The following is a 24427-nucleotide window of genomic DNA, read 5'->3' as shown; positions in this document are numbered from 1 at the left end:
GGTGGTGCTTTCCTGTGTTGATAGAGTGACTTGTGTGCTAGGTGTCCCATAGGGCTCAGTGGCTCAGTCTCCCCAATTACCTGTGGTGGACCTTGTAGGTACACCCCTTTGTGGGCTGTATGCACAGTCTTGTTGTAAGTAAGCCTTGATTACTGCTGGTATCACTGGGAGGAATTGACCTGTGAGGACCCACTGTGTCTACAATGGGAGAAGTTTTGTGCTATAGACACCCTTATAGGGCAGGTCTTGTTTCAGTGGGGCTTTGGTGTTCACTGAGTCTTCCCCTTGAGTGTGTTGCTTATGGATATGTAGAGTTGTAAACTGGTATTTTCTCACACTGACCACTGGGTACAATGGCTCTTGGATCTCCAAGGAGGTGCCTGAGACCACCCAGCAGGAGCTAATAAGAGATATGCAGATTCCTCCCGTTTGTTTGGGGTTTGGAAGTGCCCAGATGAGGCCCAGCTGTGAAGCAAGACAGGCTTGCTGATAGGCCTTAGGCCTTCTTTTGGAAGCTTTGGAGCTCTCTGACCGAACTGCTGCTTGTTAGGTTTTAGGTTGTAAAAGAACAGGCCATTCATATGCAAAAGCTGATACACACAGCTTGGGTGGGGTTATAAATTAGGTGGGGCGAGGTTTCAGGGAATGACCAGGGTGGAGCAAACAGCAATGGCTGCCAGACTGCCCTGCCCCAGAGAGATTCCTGGGTCTCTGTGTCAGGCAGCACCTTGCAAGAACAATGACCACTGCGAGCACCTCAGAGAAAAAGCTGCTCTCCCCTTCCTGCCTGATACCTGACAGTTTAGTTTCTCCCCATATGTGTTTGGGACCCTAGAGTCTCACCTGGAACTGGAGGTCACAGGAGTCAGGTGCTTTTATCTCCCTCATTATTGAAAAAAAGTCCACAATAGTGCACCCTCTGAACCTCTGTACTTCCATACCTAAGCATGTCCTACCAGTCTCAATGCGCTTTTTTCTTTCCTTCTGGATATAGAACTTCCAATCACCAGTTTTCCCGTGGTTCTGATGATATTTATTTACTCTTTTAGTTGGAGTTTTGATGTGTTCGTGATAGGCAGCAAGCACAGGTGTTTACCTGTGGTACCATCTTGGTGGTTCTATGCAGTTGTTATTTTTATAGGGATTACATTGAAGCTTTAGAGTGCTTTGATTAATATGGACATTTTAATGATGTTAATTCTACCAATCCATGATAACGGTATATTTTTCCACTTCTTTATATCTTCGCCTATATCCTTATTCAAAATCCTGTATTTTTTTGAGTACAAGTCTTTTAGCTGCTGGGTTAAGTTTATTCTTAAGTATCATAATTTTTGATGCAATGGTAAATGGGATTATTGTTTTGGTTTTCCTTTCTGAGAATTCACTATTGGTGTAACATTTGCTTTGGCTGTTGATTTCATATTCTGGTACATTTCTGAATTCATTTCTAAAATCCAGTAGTTTTTTGGTCCAGTAGATTTTCTATGTACAGTATCATTTGGTGAGGAGAGTACCCATCACTGCCCACATGTCATCTGCCAGCAGCAGTGTTTCCTCCTCCTCTGGGGTCTGCAGTGAGAAAGCAGGACATGAGAGCCTAAGAGAAAGTGAAGAGCCCTCCCTGGAGGCAGCTGAGAGCTTGAGAGGAAATCCCTGAGCCCAAGAGGAAAGCCCTTCCTTCCCACCTCCCTCTGCCCCTGTTCCTGGACCTGCTCTCTATGCTGTGGGTCCTGGGCGCCCCCTGGTTTCTTGGACGCTCCTTGCAATCCAATCCAGCTGTCTCATCAGGAAGGTTTGTGTCTGGGCTCACATTGACTTCCCCTCACTGTGTGTTGTACAGTAGTACAGAGCAGTGTCCTCTGTTCTCAGGCTGCTCATTTGCAGGTACAGCATGTTCTTGGCATTGTCTCTGGAGATGGGGAAGCGGCCCTTCACAGAGTCCGCATAGTATATGTGAGTACTACCATCACCACTAATGTGTGAGACCCACTCTAGGCCCTTCCCTGGAGCCTGGCGGACCCAGTACATGAAGTAGCTACTGAAGGTGAATCCAGAGGCTGCACAGGAGAGTCTCAGAGACCCCCCAGGCTGCACCACGCCTCCCCCAGACTCCACCAGCTGCACATCACACTGGACACCTGTAAACACAGAGACACAGGGGGACTTAGAATCACATGGAAGCACAAACAGGCACAGGCACAGGGCTCAGCACTGCCCACTCCTGACAATGACCTTGAGAAATTATCAGGAGGAAAACGCAGCTTGGCACCAAGTCCATGGTGGAGCTGCTGGGTCCTGTCTCAGGCTCTTGGGCTCTGGGTGTCTCCCCAACATGCCGGGGAAGGGCCCCCTTTTATGAGCAGGAGGAGAACCCATTTGCATGCAGTCTGCATATAATGTGCAGCTGGGATCTGGGCTGCATGCCTGACCTTGTAATCCTAGGCGCGACCCCAGATGGGAGAGGCCTCAAGGATGCTGGAAACAGGGGAACCCTTCCTGACCTGCCCTCCCTCCCTCCTTTCTTGAAACCCATCTCCCTGACCCCATTCCTTTGGAGCAGCTTCCAAGACTGAGAGCCCTCCTTCCTCGGGGGTTTGATGAGGACCCAGGTGTGCTTCCGCAGAGACACATGGATGGGGCCTCCTCTCTCTCTCCTTCAACCGCCATGGACCATGTTATCTTTCTGGGGTTTGGGAATAAAAATGTGCATTGAATGAAGCTTTAATTTGAGACTGAAAGATTCTCCTTGTTGTGTTCTCCCATCACATCTCACACACACAAATATGTGATCAGTCAGTGCATGGTCCATGCTGCCTGGTCAGTACCTGAGCCAGGTGAGCTGAGATGGGGTGGAATCACATATAGGCATTCATTCCAATGCTGCCAGCAATAAGGGAGAGCAGTGGGTCATCCACAAAACCTGCTCTGCAGCCCTTAAGCAGCTGCTCACATTGAATGAAAGGGTGAAAATTCCATGGAAGGAGCCACAGGGTATGGCAAGGGGCAGCTAACAGGGAGCAGCGGGCTAGATCTTCAAGGGGCTATGGCTCTGTTCCTGCAGTGAACTTGTTCATCTCTCCAGGACAACCGGCAGCCCCCAGGAGGAGTTTGGGCTGCACTCCAGGTGAGTCCCAGGTCCCCCTGCGGCTGCCAGCCAGGCTAGAATGTGCTTCTTTAATCAGAATACACAGTCACTGTAAGCAGAGCAGGATTACTATGTCCTGCAATTCTAGCTGGTTCCCCAGCAGTCCATTCCTGCCCCTATAAAAATCTCCAAAGTGTACAAGTGACGACGCAGGAGAGGCTGGGCTGGACGCTGTGGCCGCAGCCTCCATCTCTAACCTGCTGCCACTCTCACAAGCACACAGCTGCCTCTCTAAAGCACAGCAACCAGGAATTCTATTTCCTAAATGACCCAGTGGTCCCACTTTTAGGAATATATCCTAAGAGACCCAAAACACTCATCAGAAAGAATGAATGCACCCCTATGCTCATAGCAGTGCAATTTACAACAGCTAAGCTTTGGAGACAGCCTAAGTGCCCATTAGCAGATGATTGGATAACCATGGTACATCTACACCATGGGACACTATGTAGTGACAAAGAAAGATCTGTTAATGTAAAAAAACAAAACAAAAACATTTACACCTGTAAAGAAATTTGTGAGTTTATTTGAGCCAAATGTGGACATATACTGGTAAGCAGAACCTCAATGAATTGAGATACTGCTCCAAAGAATAGTGGGTTACATCTGTATTTATACGTTGCAATCAAAGGAAGGGATGCAGATGGGTTACATGAAATTCATTGGTGATAGATTAAGGAGGTGGGAGAAAGCAAAAGGGAGAGACCTCTGGGATAGGGTACAAAGTGAAATGATGGACAGGTCTTTTACAGGATGGATATAGGAGAGTTTAAGATAATTAACAGTTGAAGAATAACTTGATAACAATCACAATGAGGGAGTGTCCTGGTTCAATTTGTTGTGCCCTGAGGGGTCAGGGATAAAAAGGAAGTTACAAATTACCCATTCATTTCACCAATATGTTATCTTAGAGGCAAAAAGACAAATGGGCTCAGTAAAGATCTAAGTTGATCTTTGTCAAGGAAAATACTGGTCAGGACAAGACTACCCACCATAACCTGCATGTAGTTAAATGTTTAATTTTCAGACCATCTTTTGTGGTTATGTGAGGTCTTTGTGAGTTTGTACAACTGCCATGCAGGCCTCCCCTGAGCTTGTCAGGTCAGGATGCGGCTCCTTTCATCCAAAGAACTGAGCCCCCTTTTTGCTCACAAACAGAATCCCTACAACTAGACCCAGGACAGGGCTTCCTGTGAGCTCTGTGGCTGAGTCTGGGAGCAAAACTATATTAAGACAGAGCAGGAAAAGTTTTTGTTTGTTTGTTTGTTTTGTTGTTGTTGTTGTTGTGTTTTTTTTTTGTGTGTGTGTGTGTTTGTGTGTTTTCTTAACTGTCCACTTGCTCCTGATCTTGGCCCTGTGTTGGTCTTGAGCACCTCCTAGTGTCAAGGACACTCCCTGCAGCCCATCCCATCTGTCTCCTCAGGGAGGTTTGTGTCTGGGTTCACACTGACTTCCCCTCACTGTGTCTCTTGTACAGTAATACAAGGCCGTGTCCTCAGTGGTCACAGAGCTCAGCTGCAGGGAGAACTGGTTCTTGGACGTGTCTCTGGAGATGGTGGTACGGCTCTTGAGGGAGGGGCTGTAGTAAAGGTTTCCATTATAATATATGCAGCCCATCCACTCAAGCCCCTTCCCTGGAGGCTGGCGGATCCAGCTCCAGCAGTAATTACTGGTGATGGAGTAACTAGAGACAGTGCAGGTGAGGGAGAGGGTTTGTGAGGGCTTCACCAGTCCTGGGCCCAACTCCTGCAGCTGCACCTCAGACAGGACACCTGGGACAGAGAGAACACTGTGAGTCCTGGGCTCAGATGCAGGGTCCCCATCTCCTCACGTCTAAGCCCTGAGTCACTCACATCTGGGAGCTGACAGCAGGAAGAGGAAGAGCCACAGGGGAGTCATGTCTTGCAGGTGCGGTCCTCGTCCCCCAGAAAGCATTCTCCAGGGTGAGGAGGGCCTGCATTTAAGTGGACACCAACTGGGTGTGTGTCTGGTGGCCCTGTGGGCATTTGCATAGGGGAGGTGTCTACACATACAAATGGCAAGAGATGAGGGTGGTCCCTGTCTCTGGGGCTTCTCCTGGAAGGAGGTGCTGACTGTGTCCTCAGAGAACCAGGCCCTCCTTGGGGTCCTGGTCACCGTGCCCAGGGGCCTCTCTTTCCACACCTGGGCTGTGCTGCAGGAGGTGGTCAGGAAGTGAATGTGGGCATAATCTGTGACTTCTAAGGAATTAAATCAATATAGATATACAGATACAGATATAGATCTAGATATATAGTTATAGATCTAGATATTTAGATATAGATATAGATGTAGAAGTAGATTCACATGTAAAACTTTTTTAAAAATAAAATCTTCTTGATTTTTTTTTAGAGAGAGAAGGGGAGCAGCATTTAGAGATAGAAACATTCATGAGAGAAAATCATCCATGGGCTGCCTCCTGCATGGTCCCCACTGGGGATTGAGACTAAAACCCCATCATGTCTCTCACCTGGAATTAAACCAGTGACTTCTTGGTTCATGTGTCCAGGCACAAGTGCTGAGACACAGGAGCCAGGTTGGATCTTCTTTTCTTTGTCCTCACCTGAGGACATGTTCATTGATTTTATTTTATTTTATTTATTTTTTAAATATATTTTATTGATTTTGTACAGAGAAGAAGGGAGAGAGATAGAGAGTTAGAAACATCGATGAGAGACATCGATCAGCTGCCTTTTGCACACCCGCTACTGGGGATATGCCCGCAACCAAGGTACATGCCCTTGACCGGAATCGAACCCAGGGCCCTTCAGTCCCCAAGCCGATGCTCTATGCATTGAGCAAAACCGGTCTCGGCCGTGTTCATTGATTTTAATGGCAAGGGAAAGAGAGAAGGAGAGAGAGGAACATTGATGTGAGAGAGAAACATTGATGAGTTGATTCGCATATATCCCCATACTGGTAGCCACACCTGCAACACTTTCATTTATTCATTCAAAAATTTTAAAATAGATATCAAAGAGGAAGGGAGAGTGAGAGCTAGACAGAAACATCAATGATAAGAGAGAAATATCTGATGGACTGCCTACCTGAATATCCCAACTGAGGATGTTGGTGGCAACTTGGGTATGTGCCTGACCCTGAATCAAACAGTGACCTACTCTTCACATGTCACCGCTCAACCACTGAGTCACACTGTCAGGGCTGTCCCTGAACTTTTAGGATTCACAGAGCTTCAGTGCACCTGAGCTCTGGTCAGCAGGTCTTTGGCTACCTTATAGGTGACCAGGGTTCGGCCATTCAATAACTGTCCTCTGACCCAGTGGCAATGGGCTTGTCCACCAGGATGCTGTGGAGCTCACGGGCCCCTGTAGTTCCCTCAGCACAGGTGTGAGCTGTTGGAGGTGCTCTGAGGTTAGTGCTCAGCTGTGTGTCCACCTGACACAGGAGGGGCCCCATGACCTGACATCACACCTGAGTTCAGAAGGTTGGCTGAGTGGCCCTAGCGTCTCAGGGAGGGACTGGCACCGGAGATGGGTATGAGTTGGTGACGTGGGGCTGCATTTAAGGCAAAACCTACCAGGGCAGGAAGGAGAGGGCAGACACATCCACACAGGACGTCCTGTGCAGGCCCCATGGGGTGAGAGTGTGGGCAGCAGAGGACAGAGGGTGAGGATGGGGTGGCGTCTGTGGAGCTGGAGGCACAGCAGAGGGCGGTGGGACCAGGTCCCTCTCCAGCAGGTCCTCAGGATGCAGGTGGTTCTCCAGGGGAAACAGGACAGGTGTTGGTACATGTTCCCTGGGACAGTTTCTGAGACCCACGGGGAACAGGTCCCAGCAGGGCTTCCTGCCTCCATCTGGGGCACACGGAGAGGTGGGCGCTTCCAGGCTCACAGAGAGGCAGTGCCTGCAGGGTCCTACCTCCACCTCCATGTGCAGCCATGTCAGTGAGAGGCAAGCAGCTAACTGCCCCCAAAGGGCACCTCCTGGGGCAGAGTGAGGGGCTGACCACCCTTAGATGAGGTTGGGGCCTGTAGTAAGTGTTCCCATCTCAGCACTGTGTGGAGGGAGGAGGACTTTGCTCTCAGGGAGGGGACAGGTATCCCTACAATGTTTTCCTTGTCAACCCAGAGAGCTACCATCAGGGACCTGGTGACAGGAAGGGCACAGAGGAGAAGTCGACCAGATCTGAAACACAGCCACTTCCTGCTTGTTTCCTGCAGAGAATCTAACTAGAGACACAGAGAAGGAAGCGGGACCTGCCCCAGGGACACTAGGAGAGGAAAAAAAAGCATTGACTCCAATAGGAAGCCCTCACCACCCTCCAGGGACAGCCTCAGAGCTGGGACCCTGGATATGTTGGTTCTGAGTGCCCCCAGGTGTCCTCGACACTCCCTGCAACCCAGTCCTGCTGCTTCCTCAGGAGGTTTGTGTCTGGGCTCACACTGACTTCCCCTCACTGTGTCTCTTGCACAGTAATACATGGCCGTGTCCTCAGTTCTCAGGTTGCTCATTTGCAGGTACAGCGTGTTCTTGGCGTTGTCTCTGGAGATGGTGAAGCTGCCCTTCACAGAGTCAGCGTAGTATGTGCTATCACCACTACTACTAATGCGTGAGACCCACTCTAGCCCCTTTCCTGGAGCCTGGCGGACCCAGCTCATGTAGTAGTTACTGAAGGTGAATCCGGAGGCTACACAGGAGAGTCTCAGAGACCCCCCAGGCTGCACCAGGCCTCCCCCAGACTCCACTAGCTGCTCCTCACACTGGACACCTGCAAACACAGAGACACAGGGGGACTTAGAATCACATGGAAGCACAAACAGGCACAGGCACAGGGCTCAGCGCTCCCCACTCCTGACAATGACCTTGAGAAATGATCAGGAGGAAAACGCAGCTTGGCACCAAGTCCATGGTGGAGCCGCTGGGTCCTGTCTCAGGTGCTTGGGTTCTGGTGTCTCCCCAACATGCCAGGCAAGAGTCCCCATTTATGAGAAGGAGGAGAGCCCCATTTGCATGGAGTCTGCATATAAGGTGCACCTGGGACCTGGGATGCATGGCTGACCTTGTCATCCTAGGGGTAACCCCAGATGAGAAAGGACTCAAGGATGCTGGCCACAAGGGGTCTATCCCCAATAGGAGGTATGCAGGAGGACTCTTCTCCCTTCCTCCCTCCTTTCCTGAGACTCATCACCCTGACCCCATTTCTTTGGGGGCAGCTTCCAGGATTGAGAGTCCTCCTTCCTGGGGTTTTGATGAGGACCCAGGGGTGATCCCCCAGAGGCACATGGATGGGGCTTCCTCTCACTCCCCTTCACCTGCCCTGGGCCATGTTGCCTTTCTGGGGTATGGGAATAACAATTTGCATTGAATGAAGCATTTATTTTGAGACTGTAAGATTCTCCTTGTTCTTTTCTCAATCAGATCCTCCACAAAACTCTAACATATGCATGTGAGGCGGCAGGAGAGGCCACAGCCTCCGTCTCTAACCTGCTTTCACTCTCAGAAGCACACAGTTCCCTCCCCAAAACACTCATTTCCCTCAACTTCCCTGTTCGTGTGCAAAAGCCCTGTTTCCCAGCCTCTCACAGTTGAAGAGTTCCCATCATTTACACATGGAGCCTGACTGGTGGTGGGGGTTGGCTGCCTGCGGATAATGGTGGGGGAAAGGAGGGCATATGTAATATTTTTAACAAAAAATTATTAATTACAAACAAATAAAATAAGTTATTAATTTTTTTAAATGGAGACCTGGCCCTAACCAGTTTGATTCGGTGGATAGAGTGTTGGCCTGTCAGCCAATGAGTCTCAGGATTGATTCTAGTCATGTACATGTTCCTGGGTTGCAGGGCACTCCTTGGCCCTAGCCCTTCTTAAGGCATGTGCAGAAGGCAACCAGGTGATGTGTTTTTCAAACATCAATGTTTATCTCTCTCCTCCCTCCTTCCTCTTTCTCTTTGAAAAGCAATGGAAAAATATTCTTGGGTGAGGATGAAAAAAGATAAGTAGGGAATATGTTGGCTCTTGGAACAAAAACCTTGGTTAGAGAGTTGAGGCACCTCGTCCTCCTTGGGGGCAGGTGTGCACCTGCCTTCATTGAGGAGAGTGGCCACCTGTGTCCATCCTCCCACAGCCCAGGTGATGACAGACGGACACAGGGATCTGGGACTGTGGTCCCTTGTTCCCTTGGGAAGGCGGCTACCACCTCTTGGGAATTGCAATCAGGCTGGGGAGGGGAGGCATGGACAGGTCAAACACCATGAAGACTTCCTTCTCTTCCTTTTCACTTTTCATTTTTATTTTAAAATATATTGTTATTGATATCAGAGAGGAAAGAAGAAAAGAGAGAGAGGAACATCAGTGATGAGAGAGAATCATTGATTGGCTGCCTCCTGCATGCCTCCTATTGGGGATGGATCCTGCAATCCAGGGCCTGTGCCCTGAATGAAAATCAAACCCATAACCTGGTGATTCCTGGGCCAATCATCAGCCCCTGAGGCACACTCCTGGCTCCTTCCCTGACTGAGTAGCATGTACTTGCTTGGGGTTCGCTCACTTGTTGCGAGTCTGACTGTGTTCCAGAGATCGACAGATGCCAGTTCTGAGAGTTTCATTATTTTGGTGTCTTTTTTATTTTATTTTATGTTTTTGTGGAGGAACAAGAGTTTGGAGCAGCCTATGCCACCATTTTGCTTCTGTCTCTTCTTCTCAGTGACTCCATTTGAACAAAGAGAGAATGAGCAGGGAGAAGAGCAGCCACCATGGAAATCTACCAACAACAGAGAGAACAGAGGGGGCAGCGCCCACCCGAGGCCAGCAGAGGCAGGAAGAGGGGCCCAGGCTGAGCAGTGAGTCTGGGGTTTGTAAGGAGAGCCTGTGTTTTAGGAAGATGAGCTTCCTGTTCCTGGAGGACCCCAGACACACGTCCAGAAGGGGTGGCTTTGATAGGAGTGAGGTTGACCGGCAGGCAGACAGGGCAGGGTTCATGGGAAACCAAGGCAGGTGGGTGGTAGGCAGGGGAAGACATGGCAGTCTGAGCAGGCTAAGCACAGGCACCAACCAGGCAGCATAGCAGAATGTTTCTGGACTCAGAGCGGGAGGCCTGGGAAATGAGGGAGGGCCTGGGACAGGAAGGTGAATGCACACAAGGGAACAGGGGACGTGCAGGACCCTTGCTGGGCAAGAACAATGAGGACACGGAGCAGGCTTGTGGCACATATACACTGAGACCACAGGCTTCAGGGGCAGCCCGTCAGGGGCCCTCCCCGTGCGGGAAGCATGAATCTGCGTGCAATAAGCGTCCATGCTTTTGCTTAAACCTTCTGGTCCTCAATTTCATGTTGGACTTGGTGACCCCCGATCCCGGGGACAGAAGAAGCTGGGCTCGCTGTTCCTGTGATCAAGTTTGGCTCAAATAAACTCTTTTTATTTTATTTTATTGATTTTTTACAGAGAGGAAGGGAGAGAGATAGAGAGCCAGAAACGTCGATGAGAGAGAAACATCGACCAGCGCCTCCTGCACATCCCCTACCGGGGATGTGCCCACAGCCAAAGTACATGCCCTTGACCGGAATCGAACCTGGAATCGAACCTGGGACCTTTCAGTCCGCAGACCGATGCTCTACCACTGAGCCAAACCGGTTTCTGTTCAAATAAACTCTTAATACCATTCTCCACAGGCTTAGAGGTTCTCAGGTCAAGGACTTCAAAGTGGCCCATTTATGTTGTGGATTTTATGCTGATTCAACCAGCAGGGGAGCCTGCAGAGTGTCACAGGGGAGAAGGCACAGCTGGGGAAGCCGCCTTTCTTTCCTTCTCCTTCTTTATACACTTTCCTTGAGCCCAGAGAGGAGGCCAGTGGAGCCATGGAAACATCAATGATGAGAATCACAGATGGGCTGCCTCCTATCCTCTCCCCCGTGCCCACTTCCCCTTTTCCTCCCCCCACCAGGGATTGAGAATGAAACACAGGTATGTGTGCTGACCAAGGATTTGGAAAAAAAATTAAAAATCCTGGTTCATATGCAAATGCTCAACCACCTTATCACACCTGCAAGGATGGAAAAAGATCTGACACTTACATCCATGACAACCAACAGCAAACTTGTCTCATCTCCAACACCTGTGAACTCATTTAAAGTCAACCTGTCCAGGTAACAGGTTTTTGTAATTGTGTGCACTTCCCTCTCCACACAGGAAAAAAACACATGTGAACTTACATTGTAAAAGAAGAAAAGACAACATGTTGATGTAAGAAACGTCCAAACACTTATGCAATGTTTTATAAGATTTTATTGGAGCCAAATGGAGAACTATTGGGAAGCAAAACCTCCAATGCTCAGGAGAATAACAATTTGCAGCTGCATTTGTGCATTTGAAGTTAAAGAGGGAAGGTGAGAGGTGACATGGAGGTGGGAGAGAGCACGGAGGGGACTGGATAGTAGGACAGTGAACAGGAGGTACTTTCCTAAGGGTGGTCATGCTGATGTCACAGGTGTGTGAACCCAGATGCACAGGAACCATGGACGGGGTGCTTCAGGCAAAGAGGAACCTTTTAGTAAAGAAGTTATAGGTCTGGGGTGTGCTCACCCCCAGGACTGCCCAGGTGGGAATGTGTGATCAGAGCCTCCTGTGAGGGTCCTGTCGGTCACTGAGTTTTGTCAGATTTAGGACAGAGCCCCCTTTTTGTTCCCAAACACAATCCCTAAAACTAGACCTAGGATAGGGCTTCCTGTGAGCTCTGTGGCTGAGCCTTTGAGCAAAACTAATTTAAGAAGGAGCAGGAAATGGTCTTTAACTCCCCACCTGCTCCTGGTCAGAGTCCTGTGCTGTTCCTTCGCGCCCCCTGGTGTCCTGAGTGCTCCTTGCAATTCAGCCCTGCTGCCTCCTCAGGGAGGTTTGTGTCTGGGCTCACACTGACTTCCCCTCAGTTTATGTCTTGCACAGTAATACACGGCTGTGTCCTCAGCTCTCAGGCTGCTGAGCTTCATGTAGGCTGAGCTTGTGGACTTGTCTGCGGTAAGGGAGACTCTGCCTTGGAATTTCTGTGTGTAGTTTGTGTTTCCATTGTACGTGTTAACCCATCCCACCCACTCAAGCCCCTGTCCTGAAACCTGTCTCACCCAGTGCATAGCATAGTCAGAGAATGTGTATCCAGAAGCCTTGCAGGAGACCTTCATGGAGGGCCCAGGCTGCCTCACCTCAGCCCCAGACTGCACCAGCTGCACCTGGGAGTAGACACCTGTGGGAGGAGACAGGAGTGAGTGGAATCCCCCTGGACTCTCCCTAAACACTTCTTAACCCACAAGGGGAGCCCCTTAACTGTCGCCTTGGCCACCAGGAGGAGGGTTCTCCAGCTGCAGTCCATGGTGAGGGCTGTGCTGGGAGCACTTCTGTAGGGGAGAGTGTGGCTGTGGGTGATGCCCTCAGGGCACAGACTTACCCATATATAACCTGTCTACCTCCTCTATTTTGCATATTCGTGAGGCAGAGTATTTCATAGCTGAAGTCTTGACCCCAACTGAGAGAAGATGGTGACACAGGGACCATGTTCAGGAGCAGTCTGAGGGTCCAAGTCCTAATTCTTTTTTCTTTAAATTGTACCTTCATTATTGAAGGTATTACTCATGTCCCCTTGTGTCCCCCATTGACACCTTCTAGCCCACCCCAGGTGCCCCAGGCCTTCACCATCCTGTTGTCTGTGTCCCTGGATTAAGTCTCTGTGCATACGAGTTTGTTTGTTGACCTCTTCCCACCCACCCACCCACCCTACCACGACTTCCCTCTGAGATTCCCCAGTCTGCTTCATGCTTCCAGGTCTCTGGATCCATTCTCTTTATCAGCTTATTTTGTTCATTAGGTTCCACATATGAGTGAGACCATGTGATACTTGTCTGCTCTGACTGGCTAATTTCACTTAGCATGACACTCTCCAGGTCCCTCCAAGCTGTCCCAAAGGGTAAGAGATCCTTTTCTTTTACTGCAGCATGTCATAAATGTCATAAATTCCATGTCATAAATGTCATAAATTCCATGTCATAAATGTACCAGAAATTTTTATCCACTCAGCTACTAATAGGCATTTGGGGTTTTTCAAGGTCAAATTGTGCTGCTATGAACATAGGGGTGCATACGTTCTTTAAGACTTTTTTTTTTCCAGGTTACTCTGGATAAATTCTTAAAAGTGGGATCACTGGGTCAAATGGCAGTTCCATCTGTAATTTTTTGAGGAAACTGTTTTTTCTTAATGGCCGCACCAGTTGATAATCCCACCAGCAGAGTAGGAGGGTTCCCTTTGCTCCACACCCTTACCAGCACTTGTCATTTGTTGTTTTGTTGGTGGTAGCCATTCTGACAGGTGTGAGCTGATACCCTCTGTCCTTTTAATTTGCATCTCTCTGATTCACTGAGTTTGAGCATTTTTCCTATGTCTCTTGACCATCTGTATGTTCCCTTTGGAGAAGTGTGTATTTAAGTCATTTGCCCATTTTTTAAATTGGATTCTTTGTCTTCCTTTGGTTAAGTTGTATAGATTTCTTATATATTTTAGATATTAACCCTTTATCACATGTATTCTTGCCAAATATGTTCTCCCATTCTGTGGGCTCCCTTTTCATTTTGTTGATGGTTTCTTTTGCTGTGCAGACACTTTTAATTTTGATGTATCCCATTTGTTTATTTTCTCCTTAGTTTCCTTTGACCTGGGTGACATATCTGTAAGCACATGGTTGTGAGAGATATCTGCGATTTTGAGGTCTATGCTTTCTTCTATGAATTTTATGATTTCCCTACTTATATCTAAGTTTTTAACCATTTTGAGTATATTCCTGTGTAAGGTGTAGTTCGTGTATTGTTTTTCCCCCCCACATTTATCTGTTCAATTTTTCCCAACAGTATTTATTGAAGAGGCTGTCAGTCTATTGTATGCCTCCTTTGTCAAATATTAATTGAGCATAATGACTTGGGTAGATTTATGGGTTCTCTGTTCTGTCCCATGGATGTATATGCCTGTTCTTGTTCCACTACAAGGCTGTTTTGATTACTAAGGCTTTGGAGTTTAATTCAATATCTAGTATTGTGATGCCTCCACCATTGTTATTTTACTCAAGATTTCTGTGGCTAATTGGGGTCTTTTTTAGTTCCATATAAATTTTTGGAGTATTTATTGTAGATCTGTGAAATATTCTGTTGCAACTTGAATGGGAATTCCATTGATTCTGTAGAGTGCTTTGGGTAAATATGGACATTTTAATGATGTTAATTCTACTAATCCATGATCATGGTATAGTTTCCCACTTGTTTATATCTTCCTCTATCTTTTTATTCAACATCAATCACTTTACTGAGTACAAGTCTTTTACTGCGTGGCTATGTTTATTCTTACGGATCAATTTTTTTGATGCAATGGTAAATGGGATTGTTGGTCTGTTTTCCCTTTCTGAGAATTCATTATTGGTGTATAAAAGTACCATCAACTTTCGAACTGTTTATTTTGTATCCTGTTACATTTCTGAACTCTTTTCTTAAATCCTGCAGCTTTTTGGCAGAGGCCTTTGGGTTTTGTATGTACAGTATCATGTTGTGAGGAGAGTCCCCATCACTGCCCACATGTCATCTGCCAGCAGCAGTGTTACCTCTTCCTCTGGGGTCTGCAGTGAGAAAGCAGGAAATTAGAGCCTCAGAGAAAGAGCAAGAGTCCTCCCTGGAGGCAGCTGAAAGCTTGAGAGGAAGTCCCTGAGCCCAACAGGAAAGCCCTTCCCTTCCCCTCTCTCTGCCCCTGCTCCTGGGGCTGCTCTCTGTGTCCTCAGCGCTCCCTGCAGCCCAGCCCTGCTGCCTCCTCAGGGAGGTTTGTGTCTGGGCTCACACTGACTTCCCCTCACTGTGTGTCTTGCATAGTAATACAAGGCCGTGTCCTCGGTTTTCAGGCTGTTCAGTGTTAACTGAACTTGACTCTTGGATGTATCCCTAGAGATGCTGAGGCGGGATTTCAGTGTTGGGTTATAGTCTGTACCTCCACCTTTCCATATAACCCTGACCCACTCCAGCCCCTTTCCTGGAGCCTGGCGGATCCAGTGTACACCATAGCTTGTCAGAGAGAATCCAGAGACAGTGCAGGTGAGGGAGAGGGTCTGCGAGGGCATCACCAGTCCTGGGCCCGACTCCTGCAGCTGCACCTGGGACAGGCCACCTGGGGACAAGGAGCATCAGTCCTGTCAGTCACCTGCAGTCACAGTCATCCCGTGACCCCACCCTGATCCCTGAGACTCTCACCTTGGAGGGCTGTCATCAGGCACAGGAGAAGACCCAGAAGTCTCATCTTCATGACCACAGCTCTGCCTTCCCAGAGACCTCAGCCCTGAGTGAGGAGAAAGCTGTGAGCCTGCACAGTCCAGGGGAGGATGTACCCTGGAGCTTGAAGGGAAATTTGCATGTGGGGCAGCCTTTCCTATAAGTGTGGGGCCTGAGATCAGGCTGCCCTGGTCTTTTGGGAGTCCCTCTTACACTCACCATGTAAGTCAGGGACAAGGGATAACAAGGGTCATGAGCACATTGCAATTAGGTCAATGAATGGCCTAAATGGCCTACATTCTCTAAGAATAAGAAGCAATTGTGGTCTCCATGAGTAGGTTACACTTTCCATTTCTCATGAATCATTTCACCATGTGTCATAGGGATTAGCATTTGTTCTGACCATTTCTGAATCTCAAAACCTTATTATGTCCATTTTTCCAGACTTTTAAAGTCTATTTTTTTTGAAATAATTCCTATCACTGTACAAATGATAAAAATAAAGGACACCCATTCTCAGTATCTTAATTTATGATGTTATTTTGATCTGAGAAACTACTTCTAAGCACAGAAAGGTAAAACCCCTGTGATCCTTGTGGTTCAAAATTTTGTGATTGTCTGCAGATTCCTGTGCAAATCGTTTGATATGCAAGCTAATGGCCTATGGCTGGTTCCCCCCCAATAGTTCCATCAGAAATAGTCATGGCTTTAAGTGGAGAGAATACATGAAATAAAAGCAGTGATCATGTATGTGCACAGGATAGAATCATTCACATGTGGAAATGACGATGGATGGAGTTGGAACTGTTTCCTCAGTCTAGCGTCATCAGTGATGTTGGGGTTCAGTGGGAGGTGAGAGAAGACAATTCCTACCATAGAATGTCTCATTCGGAAAAGGAACTACAACCCAGAGAGGAATCCCTCCCTCCTATGCCCCACCTCTCCTTCCCCTGGGAGGACACTGTGGTCAGTGGGTACTGGGTTCTCCCAAAAGTATATAAAGTCCTTAAAGTATTATGTGTACATTATGCCATCAGATATGTTATTTGGAAATACATTCTTCATGTTTATGTTTTCATTTGTGCATTGAATCCTTTGATGGGACAAAAGTCTTTAATTTAAACAAGGTTAATTAATCAATATTGTCTGTAATGGTTCTTATATTGGGTGACTTTTCAAAGAACTCCCCAGAAATTGCTGAGCTCCATAGTCCATGTGGATTGGCTACAGCAGCCACAGGGACTGGATCAGGTTCTGGTACCAGAGGGGAGCACTGCTGGGAAACTACCCATAAATCTGTATGTGACTGTGGGTCTGGGGGAGGGGAGGAAGCTGGATTTGATTTGAGTCACATGACAGAAACGTGCCTGATGTTCATGGAAGGAGAGTTACTGGACATGTGGGTTTACAGTCTCCTCCAGTGAAGGCCCAGAAGGAAGTGTAGGGCATCATAGACACAGCTTGCATCATCCTAGGAAACACCCGAATAATGACGAGCAGGAGTGGATTGAAGTAGAAGCGTTAACGTTCATACAGGCAGGGATCAAGAGAAATGAGGAACCTGTCACTGCAAGGTGAGTGGAAGGGGACCCTGTTTCCTACAGGCACAGTCTCACAGGGTCTCTGTTCTAGAAGGTGACACCTTCCAAGGTGCAATGTATCCACACTGGACACCTTTGGGGTCATTACTGATCTGGTCTCAACATGGATTCCTGAATCTGCACAATTCATTTGTGTCCCTTCTGTGAACTCTCTCAACAGTGACAGGGAAAGGTGGCCACCCCTTACTGCAGGAGCCATGGTGATGGTGTGGCTGTATGAGGGTCTTCATTTCATTGGACCAGGACCCCTGTGTCAGTCCCTCCTTGTCATCATAACCATCATCATCCTTATCACCACCGTTACCATTACCATCACCATCATCATCATCAATACCACTGGCTCACTTACAATTGTTCTTACACTCATTTCTGCAGACACACTTGTTGTCAACAACATTTTGGTCATATATTAAAAATTTTAAGGAAAATACCAGGCCAGACATTATTTTATATTACTTTACATTTGAATGCTGACAATACATGGCTCATTCCTAGCCTCCTCTCCATCTGCCCCATATGGAAATCTGACCAGAAACATTGGTCTCCTCTCCATTTGTCACTAAGAGGTAGAAACCACGTGAACCCCTGGAAGTAGAATCACTTCCCTCCCCCCCAGCCCCCCTCAACAAAATAAAATCCCTAGCCAGTCTCCTTTCCTGGCTCCTCAGCACAGGTCTGACTCCCTGGAGGGCCTTTCCTGTGCTTCCCAGAGGTTAGTTAAGCATGGAATTAGCATTTGGTGTGTGTTTGTCCTGACCCTGGACATCTGAATCAAGCTGGGGTGGGTCCATAAGCCTCTGCCTGGTGTCACCTACTCTTGTTGCTATGAGCACTATGACAGGCCAATGCCCTTCACCCCAAGGTCTTTCTTCTCTAGCTTTGTGGTCACACGACTCTGTGCCCACTGTTTAACACGCTAATGTCCTGCTGGCTGGCTGGGACTCTGAGCCTGTGGGGCTGAGTTGAACTGTTGAGTACACAGAGCCTCTGGTTGGATTTAGGTGATGTGGGTCAGAAGATTAGATGATTATTATTTGGACACAAGACTTTCTTAAAGAAAGTCTCTGTGGTTTGGCTACATGAGAAGGTTGTCTCTCTTTACAATAGACTTTCTCACTCAGAGACTCAGACTTCAGCATATAGTCAGGACTTAGAGGTTCCCTGAGGGAAACTGTGACATGAGGAGGAAACTACACAGGAACCAGCCCAAACCTTCAACTGCACCTGCTGTAGGGATGGTCCTTGTGTTCAGGGACCATGAGCAACCCTGGGTGGTCAGAGATCTTTGTGCAGGGAGGTTTGTGTCTGGGCTCACACTGACTTCCCCTCACTGTGTCTCTTGCACAGTAATACATGGCCATGTCCTGGGCTCTCAGGCTGCTCATTTGCAGGTACAGCGAGTTCTTGGCATTGTCTCTGGAGATGGTGAAGCAGTCCTTTACAGAGTCGACGTAGTATGTGCTACCACCATTACTAGTAATACCAGAAACCCACTCCAGCCCCTTCCCTGGAGCCTGGTGGACCCAGTGCATGTGGTAGCTACTGAAGGTGAATTCAGAGGCTGCACAGGACAGTCTCAGAGATCCCCCAGGCTGCACCAAGTCTCCTCCAGACTCGACCAGTTGCACCTCACACAGAGACACAGGGCGACTTAGAATCACATGGAAGCACAAATAGGCACAGGCACAGGTCTCAGCGCTCCCCACTCCTGACAATGACCTTGAGAAATGATCAGGAGGAAAACGCAGCTTGGCACCAAGTCCATGGTGTAGTCACAGGGGTCCTATCTCAGGCTCTTGAGTTCCGGGTGCCTCCCCAACATGCTGGGCAAGGTCACCTTTTATGAGCAGGAGGAGAGCCCCATTTGCATGGAGTCTGCACATAAGGTGCAGCTGTGACCTGGGCTGCATACCTGACCTGGTCATCCCAGGGGTGACCCCAGATGGGAAAGGACTTAAGGATGCTGGCCACCAGGGGTCCCATCCTGACCATCCCCCCCTCTCTCCTTTTCTGAGACCCATCACCCTGACCCTATTCCTTTGGGGGCAGCTTCCAGGATTGAGAGTCCTCCTTCCTGGGGTTTTGATGAGGACCCAGGGTGCTCCCCCAGAGGTGTGTGGATGGGGCTTCCTCTCGCTCCCCTTCACCCACCAATTTGCTTTCTGGGGTTTGGGAATAAGAATTTGCATTGAATAAAGCTTTTATTTTGAGACTGAAAGATTCTCCTTGTTATTTTCCACAATCAGATCCTCCACAAAAGTCTAACATATGCATGTGAGGAGGCAGGAGAGGCTGGGCTGGACCCTGTGGCCGCTGCCTCCATCTCTAACCTGCTGTCACTCGCCCAAGCACACAGCTTCCTCCCAAAACCATTTCTGGTTTTTACATACTGAAGCTCTGAGGACTTCTCTTCCCAACTCTGTATCTCTGGGTTGGGGGTGTGGTGTGGGGCTGGGACCCTTTGCTTCTCACAGGAGGCCTCCAGAGCTGAGATATCCCTGCCAATTAAAAACATGCCACATGTGGGTGTCAGAGCAGCCTGTTCCCCGCCTCCGCCTTCCTACCCGTCTCTGTGCACTTTCTTCTTTATCTCCCTAGTCCAGAATAATGGTTGTTCTCCATTTTAATTATTTCACGTGGTTGTGGGAGGCAGCGAGAACATGCATTTACCTCTGTCTCCAAATTGGTTCTCACCCTTTTCCAGTTTTTTAAAGTGGAGGCTTAGATCTTTATTCTTTTCTAACATAGCATTTAATGATGTACATTTCCCTCCAAGCACCGCTCTAGCTGCATCTCACAACATTAATATTTTGTAATTTTATTTTCATTCAGTTTGGAAATAGATTTTCTGTTAGCTTAGAAATCTACCTTGATGTTCCTTCAATGTTCCTTCAGTTCTTTGAGTCATTACTCCATTGTCTTCTGGTTTTGGTAGTTTTTTATGTGACCTTTTAAAAAATATATTTTTTGATTTGTTACAGAGAGGAAGAGAGAGGGATAGAGAGTCAAAAACACTGATGAGAGAGAAACATAAATCAGCTGGTTCTTGCACACCCCCTACTGGGGATGTGCCTGCAACCAAGGAACATGGTGTTGACAGGAATCGAACCCAGGACCATTCAGTACACAGGCCAAAGCTCTATTTACTGAGCCGAACCAGTTTTGGCTCATGTGACCTTTTATGTTTTTATTAACCTTGTTTCTTGATTCATATGTGGTTTTTCTTTGCTTCCCTTCGGCATTTTATCTTTTTCACTAGTTTGACTTCATTGTACCATGACTTAATGTTGTTTATTTTCATTTCTTCTTGGAGTACCTTGAGGTTCTTAAATCTCTTTATAGTTTACATCAAATTCTGGAAAACTATTTGCAATGATTTCTTCAAACATTTTTCTTGGTGCCCCCTCTCTCATCTTCCTGAGATTTCTAATACATGTATATACTAGTGGCCCAGTGCACTGATTCATTCACTGGGGAGGTCCCTCAGCCTGCCTTCTGCAGGGCGATTGATGGCAGATGCCTCCTCCCCATCAATTACCCCAGGGAGAGTGGCCTGGGCTTCCATCTGCAGGGCAATCATGGGCATTTGAGACCTCCTCCCCCTATGCAATCTCATTACAACCCCATTGGTATATGTTAAAGCAGGGTCCTCTAGAAGGGCGTCTGGACAGTCGTTGTACTGTGCCATCATTCAGTCTATTTGCATATTACACTCTTATTATTTTAGATATTTAACTGCTTCATTGTCTCTTACACTCCTGGCACTTGGCTATTTTGTGGAAAATTTATTCTGTGTTCCATTTTGGAGAGTTTCTTTTCACTTCTAGAAGTTCACCTATGTTTAATCTGCAGTGTTATATACTCCATGTATTATTCATTGCATATGCACTTACTTTCTTAACCTCTAGAAATTCAAAATATAGACCAGTTCTACCCTCTCTTTTCTATTAGATTAAAGCCCTTGTGTGTTTAATTCAACCTGTAGGGAGGACTGAGAGCTGTGGTGGGAGGTTCCAGGGGGATAATCCTGGTTGTGGTGCCACAGGTGAGCCTGTGAGAGGGAAAGGTGGGGACAGGTGGGCCTGTGAGAAGAAAAAATGGGGGGAGGGGCCTTAGGTAAGCACACAGGGGGCAGGACACAAATCCAGAACAAGGAGAGCATTGAGGATGGTCTCCTAGTAGAGAAAGAGAAACAGAAAATAAGGGACTTAGTGAAGGAGAGTTCCCATTACTGGCACCATGTCACCTGCAAACAGAATGCCCTTCTTCACTGTTGTCTGCAGTGAGAACATGAGAAGGAAGAGTCCTCCCTGGAGGCAGCTGAGAGCTTGAGAGGAAATCCCTGAGCCCTACAGGAAGGCCCTTCCCTCCGCCTCCCTCTGCCCCTGCTCCTGGGGCTGCTCTCTGTGCTATGGGTTCTGAGCAGCCCCTGGTGTCTGGGATGGCCCCTGAAACCCAGGCATGCTGTCTCCTCAGGGAGGTTTGTGTCTGGGCTCACAGTGACTTCCCCTCAATGTGTCTCTTGCACAGTAATACAGGGCCGTGTCCTCGGTTTTCAGGCTGTTCATTTGCAGGTACAGCATGTTCTTGGCGTTGTCTCTGGAGATGGTGAAGCGGCCCTTCACAGAGTCCACATAGTTTGTGGTACTACCACTCCAACTAATGTATGCGACCCACTCCAGGCCTTTCCCTGGAGCTTGGCGGACCCAGTGCATAGCATAGTCATCAAAGGTGAATCCAGAGGCTGCACAAGAGAGTCTCAGAGACCTCCCAGGCTGCACCACGCCTCCCCCAGACTCTATCAGCTGCACATCACACTGGACACCTGTAAACACAGAGACACAGGGAGACTTAGGATCACATGAAAGCACAAACAGGCTCAGGCACAGGGCTCAGCGTTCCCCACTCCTAACAATGACCTTGAGAAATGATCAGGAGGAAAACGCAGCTTTGCACCAAGTCCATGGTGGAGCCGCTGGGTCCTGTCTCAGGTGCTTGGGTTCTGGGCGTCTCCCCAACATGCCAGGCAAGGGCCCCCTTTTATGAGCAGGAGGAGAGCCCCATTTGCATGGAGTCTGCATATAAGGTGCAGCTGTGATCCTGGACTGCATGCCTGACATTGTCATCCTAGGGGCAACCCCAGATGGGAAAGGACTCAAGGATGCTGGCCACAGGGGGTCCTGTCCTGACCCACCTGCCCTCCCTCCTTTCCTGAGACCCATAACCCTGACCCCATTCCTCTGGGGGCAGCTTCCAGGATGAGAGTCCTCCTTCCTGGGGTTTTGATAAGGACCCAGGGGTGCTCCTCGAGAGGAGTGTGGATGTGGTTTCCTCTTGCTCCCCTTCACCCGCTGTGGGCCATGTTGCAGTCTGGAGTTTGGGAATAAGAACTTGACTTAAGTGCTTTTATTTTGAGACTGAAAGATTATCCTTGTTATTTTCCTCTATCAGATCCTCCAGAAAACTCTAACATATGCATGTGAGGAGACAGGAGAGGCTGAAGGGATGCTGTGGCCTCAGCTTCAGTCTCTAACCTGCTGCTGCCACTCTCACAAGCACACAGCTTCCTCTGGAAAGCACACATTTCCCTCAACTTCCCTGCTGTGCATGTGCAAAAGCCCTGTTTTCTTAGGCCCTCAAAGTGGGAGAGTTTCCAAAATTGAAAACATGAATGTGGCTGCTGTGGCTCAGTGGTTGGAGCATCAGTGCTCACCCCAAACAGTGCTAACTCCTTAGAATTCATCATGTGGAGGTTGTGCTGAGGAAAATAAGAAATTTGTGAAAGAATGTCAGAGACCAGCAGCCTGACTCTGTACTTGGTCAATCAGTGTCCCTAATGCACATTCCTATCAGCCTGTAGTCTAGTCACTGCCCCTTCTTTAATCATCTGGTCTTGCAAGACCTGTTTACCTAAACACACCCACATTACAGAAGCCATAACCAATGAGCCACACACAACCCCCAGAGGGTTATCAGCGCTGGCACCAGGCCAGGCCTTTGGGTGGTCACAGAATCCCCATCCCAGCAAATGGGGCTTTCGGCAAAGCTCCCAAAGTGTCCGATCCATATTTGGGGCCAATGAAACCAGAAGGCATAAAGAGAAATCTTCCTCCTGCACATCGCTCACTCAGGATTTGGGCTCTCCTGAGTCACGGCAATGGTGTATCTGGAAATGAGTGGTTTCCCCTGATCTCTGGGTGCTCCTGTGTATGTCTTGGTCGCCGGGTATATTCTGTAACAGGAGCAGGTGTTTAATAATTGTGTGAATTTCTCTCTGCACAGAGAGAAAAACTGAGTATGAACTTGTGTTGTAAATGAAGAAAAAACAATATTTTGATATAAGAAACATCCTAACATGTAGAGAATATCTGATAAGATTTTATTGAAGCCAAACTGATGACAACTGTTGGGGAGCAAGACCTCCAATGCTCCAGATAATAATCGTTTGCAGCTGTGATTGTGCATTTGAAGTTAAGGAGGGAAGGTGAGGAGTGACTTGGAGGTGGAAGAGAGCAAAGTGGGGACTGGGTGCCTGGAGAGTGAACAGGAGGTGCTCTCTCTCTCTCTCTCTCTCTCTCTCTCTCTCTCTCTCTCTCTCTCACTCTCTCACTCTCTCTCTCTCTCTCCCTCTCTCCCTTTCTCTCTGAATCTTTATTGTTGAAGTATTACATAGGTCCCCCTATTCTATCTATTATCTTCTCCCTGTTCAATCCTATTCCCTCCCCAGGCACTCACCACCCCATTTTCTCTGTCCCAGGTGAGGCATATATGCAGACAAGTTCATTAGTTGATCTCTTCCCACCCACCCTCCACTGCCTTCCCTCTGAGCTTCCATAGTCTGTAATGCTTCTATGTTTCTGGGTCTACTTTTGTTCATCAGTTTATTTTGTCCATTAGCAATGCAAACAAGGGTAGCCCTTTAGGGAAAAATAAGAAGTTCCATATAAAAATTGAAAATGGAACTCCCATTTGACCCAGTTGTCCCACTTCTAGGAATATATCCTAAGAAACCCAAAACACTCATCATAAAGAATGCATGTACCCCTATGCTCATAGCAGTGCAATTTATAACAGCTAAGTTTTGGAAACAGCCCAAGTGCCCATTAGCAGATGATTGGATAACCGTGATACCTCTACACCATGGAACACTATGCAATTCTGAAAAACAAAGATCTGTTAACATAAAAATCATTTACACCTGTAAAGAATTTTGTGAGTTTATTTGAACCAGATGTGGACATATACTGGTAAGTAGAACCTCAATGAATTGAGATATTGCTTCCGAGAATGACGGGTTACATCTGTGTTTATACATTGCAATCAAAGGAAGGGATGTAGAGGGGATACATGAAATTCATTGGTACTAGATTAAGGAGGTGGGAGAAAGCAAAGCGGGGAGAATTCAGGGATAGGGTAC

This window comes from Pipistrellus hanaki, assembly GCF_964339955.1.
Source record: "Pipistrellus hanaki genome assembly, chromosome: 1".
NCBI lineage: Eukaryota > Metazoa > Chordata > Mammalia > Chiroptera > Vespertilionidae > Pipistrellus > Pipistrellus hanaki.
This window is presented reverse-complemented; position numbering follows the sequence as displayed.